Source organism: Cannabis sativa, chromosome 4 (assembly GCF_029168945.1).
Source record: "Cannabis sativa cultivar Pink pepper isolate KNU-18-1 chromosome 4, ASM2916894v1, whole genome shotgun sequence".
NCBI classification, from domain to species: domain Eukaryota; kingdom Viridiplantae; phylum Streptophyta; class Magnoliopsida; order Rosales; family Cannabaceae; genus Cannabis; species Cannabis sativa.
In genome coordinates this window covers 16502374-16509049 of record NC_083604.1, presented here as the reverse complement: position 1 = coordinate 16509049, position 6676 = coordinate 16502374, and positions in this window count along the sequence as shown.

The window sequence follows — 6676 nt, the reverse complement described above, 5'->3', positions numbered from 1 at the left end:
AGGGCCCGGCAGTCCCGGCGTATGGACCGTGGATCAAGGCGGAATCGGCGGTAATAAGCTGCTTCAACACAAGAAACCAGCTAAACTTGTTAAGAGAGGCGTCTAGCAACCAGCTGCCGACGGTGAGAATGATGCCGAAGGGGGATCAAGGAAGAACGCCGATGAACCAGGACAAAGGAAAGCGACCTGTCGAGGATACACAAGGAAAGAGGAATGCAGAGACCGTTGCAAAGGAGAGACCACAGAGGAAAGTTATCAGAACACAGGAGAGGAATGCAGAAGGCAATTTGGGAAAGTTTTTGAAAGTTGTTGACAAGTTTGGAAAGAAACCAGTGGATACTCTTCACGAAACTGCCTGCCCACAACCTCTCAGCTCAATGAAAACGAGAAAGGAAAGAACGACAAGGTCAGCTTCGCCTCGTATAGTGAGGAATCATACTCTGGGCAAAATTCATTCTGTCGAAAGTGAAAATGAAATATTGAAGAAATACTCTTCCCGCCCAATTCCAAATGAACGAGATAATAGGGTTATTACCACAATTATGGCCCGTTCAGGGCCCACTTACAAACAAATGATAGAAGAGCCTCATGTGGATTTATGCAAGTCTAGACAGGCCCATACACATCCTGAACCAACTCATTTTCCATGGCCCACTGATGCTGATAAAGATGGCCTAACAGAAGAGCTAATGGGCCCAGCCCCAATTGATAAGTTTGAGCCCATGCTGACTATTTTCCATGATCCAGTGGACCTATCTAACCAAATCCATGAATGCAATCAACCCCGAAAAAGGAAGGCTAGTCTCAACCTTATTCCTTATGTGCAACGTACTGCAGAAAACACAAGGGAATTCTCTCAAGAGATGCCATCACTGCCTCCCTTTTCTCCTGGCCCTCTCTCAACTCCGTTCAAGCTTGGATCAGGGGCCTCATCATCAGCTTCTGGTGGGGACAAAAAAAGGAAGAAAGCCATGGAATCCAGAAGCCTTTCTAGGAGAAGGAAGTCTACAAGGCAAGAGAATGTCAATAAGAATTTGGAAGATGATCTTAACTTGGTAGAAGTAAGAATTGAAACTACACCAAATTTTCCAGTGGGCGAGGAGGCGGCCCTTATCAAGCCCCCCCCGTCACAATGAAAATCCTTTCGTGGAATTGCCGGGGTCTAGCCCGAGACCCGGCAAACCAAGCCTTAATGGCTTGGGTGAGGAAATACAAGCCGGAGTGTATTTTTCTCATGGAGACAAAAACACAAGGACAACATATGGAAATGATAGCGAGACGATTGGGATACTGTAATTCAAGTATAGTCCCAGCTAGAGGCTTAGCGGGGGGGTTCTGCTTAATGTGGAACCGAGATGTAATATTTAGTGACATTCAGTTTAATAACAACATTTTTGAAGCAGAGGTGAAAGACTCCAGCTCTTTATGTTCATGGAGATTGTTTGCAACATATGGTGTTCCGTATGCTAATGAAAAAGATGAGTTCTGGGACAGTATCACAGAAAAAGTTCTCTCATGCAAGTCCCCTTGGTTAGTAGTAGGAGATCTTAATTGTATCCTGAATGAAGAAGAAAAAATGGGAGGCAGAGTTTTATCTAGCAAGGACACAAGCTGGTTAAAAGATTTCCTATACTATTCAGGGGGGATTGATTTGCGATACAACGGCTGCCAATTCACATGGCAAAACAAAAGATTCGACGGAGATTTGATCAGAGAAAGGTTGGATAGAGGTATTGGATCCCCTGATTGGATTGCTCTGTTCCCTGATGCAGGGATTAGAAATTTCCCCATCACAATATCCGATCACGCTCCAATTATCCTAGATACGAAGATGCACTCAAGACGGTCCCGAATTCCTTTCAGATTTTATGAAGCATGGTCAATGGAAGACTCCTGCAGGGAAGCGATCAAAGAGGTCTGGGATACGGATACTAGTAATAGTACCAAGGCTATGTTGAAAAAGTTTGATCAGACTAGGAGGACTCTGCAGCGATGGAAAAAGGACAATATTGGTGATCTAGATAAAGAAATCTATTATTTGGAACAACGACTTGAATGGATCCAAATGAAACAAATCTCAAATGAGTTGAAACTGGAAGAACAAGAGATTCATAACAAGCTTCACAACCTCTGGTGTAAAAAAGAAAGTGTGTGGCGCCAGAAATCAAGGGAACTCTGGTTGAAGCTGGGGGATAGAAGCACAAGATTTTTTCATGCTGCGGCTGCAATCCGAAGACGTAGAAATCAGATTTGGTCAATTCAGAACAGTAATGGCACTATCGTGGAAAGTAGGAGGGACATAGCAGGTACCATCAACCAGTATTTTTCTAATCTTTTTTCCTCAAACTGCCCGAATATATCCCCTGATTTTGAGGATCTGTTTGAGACAAAGTTGGATGATTTAGCAAATGAGGAACTGGTTAAGATTCCTACTCAGCAGGAAATCAGAGAAGTTGTATTTAGCATGCACCCTCTGAAATCTCCTGGACCAGATGGTCTCCCGGGATGTTTCTTTCGAAAGTATTGGGATCTTGTTGGCAAGAATATATGCGCGGCTGTTCAAGAATGCTTCATCCATGGAGAAGTTCATGAGAAGCTTAATTACACGTATATTTGCCTCATTCCCAAATTAGACAACCCAAGGAGAATGGAGCAGTTTAGGCCTATTAGTTTATGCAATTTTTCCTATAAAATCATTGCAAAACTTTTAGCTAATAGACTTAGACCGCTCATGGAGGATCTCGTTTCCCCTCTTCAATCGGCGTTCATACCGGGAAGATGGATAGCGGAATCCTCGATCCTAGCCCAGGAAATAATTCATAAGATTCGTCTTCAAAAAGGAAAGGGAGGCCTTATGGCCATCAAGCTAGATATGCACAAAGCATATGACAAAATGGAGTGGGGGTTCATTCAAAAGGTTCTGGAGGCAAACGGTTTCAGCATCAAAAGTCAAAGAATGATCATGTCTTGTGTCTGCAGTGTGACATATTCAGTACTTCTAAATGGATCTCCTTTGAAGAAGATAACCCCCCAAAGGGGCCTCAGACAAGGGGACCCCTTATCCCCTTTCCTTTTCCTTCTTTGCCAAGAAGTACTCTCAAAGATCATTTTGAAAAGGGAAAGAGAAAGTATGATTCATGGGATCAAGATATCTAGGAATGCGCCTCCGATCTCTCATTTGATGTTCGCGGATGACACAATTCTTTTCGCAAGGGCAAACACTAGAGAGGCGGAAAACCTTCTACTCTGTCTCAATACTTATGAAGCGTGGTCTGGACAACAATGCAGCAAGCCAAAATCAAGTGTGCTTATTTCAAACAACATTCCAGCTGACAAGAAAAAAGAAATCCTGCAAGCTCTCTCAATTGACGAAGTGAATGGAGAAGAAAAACATCTTGGAAATCCGTTTATTTTCAAGAGACGCAAAAGGGAAAACTATGTTAAATTGAAGGAGAGTATGCTTCAAAAACTTGAAGGCTGGAAAATGAAGCTGTTGTCGTATGCAGGAAGGCTTACACTCATCAAATCGGTGGCGGCTGCTATGCCGATTTATATGATGTCAACTAACAAAGTACCAATCTCCACTTGTAGAGGCTTGGATGCAATCCTAAGAAAGTACTGGTGGTGTGGTAACATGGAAAAAAATAGATACCTTGCCTTAAAGTCTTGGGACAAGATATGCCAACCAAAATCTGCCGGGGGACTCGGGATTAGACGCTTTGAAGACATGAATAGAGCACTTATCACAAAGTTGGCTTGGTGTATAGCAAAGAAGGATGACAAGCCGTGGGTTAAGGCTTTAATGCACAAGTATTGTTCGACTGATAACTTCTGGCAGGTACAAAAAAAACCAAGTGACTCCTACCTTTGGAATTGCATTCTAGAGGTGAGAAACATAATCTTAAAGGGGTCCATGACGTTGGCTGCGGATGGGAGTTCGATTGATTTTTGGAATCAACCCTGGATCCCCTGGTTGGATCATAATGAGTTCAAGGAACTCATGGACAGACTTAAGCTTAAGAGATACACGGTCAGAACAATTGCTGATATTTCTATCGGCAATGAGTGGAATAAGGAAATGGTAATTCCTATCTTTGGGGAGGAGCTTGGCAACAAAATTATGAATATCCCCAGATTGCCTTTTCCCTACAGAGATAGGATAATTTGGAAGGAATCTCAGGATGGGGTCTTCTCAGTCAAGAGAGCTTATGGTGTAGATCAAGGAGTAAGATTTGAAAGCAAGAAAGAAGTGTGGCAGTGGATTTGGAAGGCGGTCATACATCCTAGAATCACTATTATTCTGTGGAGAGTACTCAACGATGCATTGCCCACAAAAGAGCGCCTGAAGTTTGTTACGGAAAAGGAATGCCCATTGTGTTATGGGGACATCGAGACTAGTCTACATTTGTTCAAAGAATGCAGTTTTGCAAAGGCCTTATGGTTCTCAGGCCCTTTCCCGATGAGAATTGAGGAATATCCAGGGGAAAACATGATCGATTTTCTTTGCCATTTGATCAAGAGTTTCCCGAACTGCAAAAGATCCGAGATGATTACTTACAGCGGATGCTTGCTCGATCAGATTTGGAGGCAGAGAAACAATTGTCTCCTTAGCACTGATAATGTCAATATTGAACAGGTTCGGTACAAGGTGTTGAAAGCTTTCTCAGAAATGACGGATGCATGCCTTAAAGAAGGGATAATTGAATGGGATAGAAGACCCTTACAGTGTTCCGAGGGCTTAATAACCCAGATGGAGACCCCAGTGCAAGAGCTGAAAGCGAACCATGTAATTTTCACTGACGCCTCGTGGAAACAAGGGAAGGCCGGATTAGCAGCTATAATGGTTAATCGAAGTGTTGGTAATTGGTTCTTTAGAACTCAAAGTATTCCTGCAACGACTGCTATGGAAGCGGAACTCCGGGCAATTCTAATGGCACTAGAATGGGCGGTCGAAAACAATTGGTTGGAAATTCAGATTCTTTCTGATTCTCAGAGTATCACGCAAGCTTTGTCAAAGGGAGTATGTCCTCCTGACTGGAAAAATTTTAATGTTTCTTTAAAGATTATTAGTCTATCAAAACTTTTAATTAGCTGTAGTTTTTCTTATATCAATCGTAGTGGTAATTCTTATGCGGACAATTTAGCTAAAAATGCTAGAATCTCTAGCAATTCGGTTGACTTATGTCAAGGGGAGGGTGATCCCCCTGTGATCCCCATTTTCATTCCTGTTTAATGAATTTAGTATTCTTCCAAAAAAAAAAAAATTACGATAATCAAAAAGCTTATAATTGTAAGACTACCACTATACTTGCCACCCATTGTGTGCTAATATAATTATTACGGATCACCTATCTAGTTATGTATTTAAAGAAAATATATGTAATGATAATATATATTATATGGTGGCTAATTTTAAAATATTTGATGTGTTATTTTTTTTTTTGATGTAGATATATATATTTAAATAATATCAACGAAAATGCATCGGCTGATATAACTAAGCCTTAACAAATTTGGGATTAACATAATTTACAATCTCGAGGGTTTGAAAAGTCATAACATTGGTTATTTCATCATCTTAAAATATTATAAATATGAGCATATATAAAATGTATGTAGACATGGGCGGAGTCAGGACTTGAATGCTAAGGGGGTCAAATTCTAATTTAGTATCAAATAAATTTTTGTAGTACATATTTATGTTCAATACTAAAATTTAAAACGGTTTTTTTTATATCGAAAATTATCTATAATAAAATGTTAAAATAAAACAAAAAGTACTCTATTATTTAAATATTCACTCTATATTATCCAAATAAGAAATATTATTACACTTCTACTTAAGGCACACATTAAAATTTATATGTGGTAAATTAAAAATTTGTATGAATAAAATAATTTTAACATAATCTAACACTTAACTAGAGGAGATCCTAAATTCCATCTTCTACTTTAGTAATGAAAGTTATCAACTTCTATATATATTGTATATATTTATTTATTATTAATTTTTTTATTTATATATATATTTTATTTTATAAATATTTTTATATATATAGAATGAGATTTTTGAAATATTTGGGGGGCCATGGCCACCCTTTTCTTGGCTGTGGCTCCGCCCCTGTATGTACGATATGTGTAGAGATAAATAATTAATGATAGACACTAAATAATGAATGATAGACACTAAGAATATTCCTACTAAACTTCCTCTTCTTCAAAAGGGACACGATGGAAGAGAGTAAAAGTCTATTGTTTTTGTATTTGTATAAACAATCACTGGCCAAAGGGCCTAACAAAATGGACTCGTGGACTAAAGATAGTTAACGCATGAACCACGTTAAAAGAATTTGTTTATTATTGCATTATTTACACATTCATTACTTTCTTAAGCTGTAGAATTATTCGGATGCCGAAAAACTCGGTAAACAAGGTGAAACACAATGTGCATCAATATCGCTCTTAGTGATATGTCATCTAATTAGAAAACATATATATGTACGCTAAACATGTGCATATGTGCATGTGTTATACTAATCTTATCTGAACTCTCCAATCAGGTGTGTCGGTCAACCTAAGTAAAAATTGTTGCTTAACGATTAAAGGCCTTATGTCACAATCACATAAAATTAGGAAGTGCCTCGCTAAAACACTTTTGGGGACTTAAGCTCCAAAC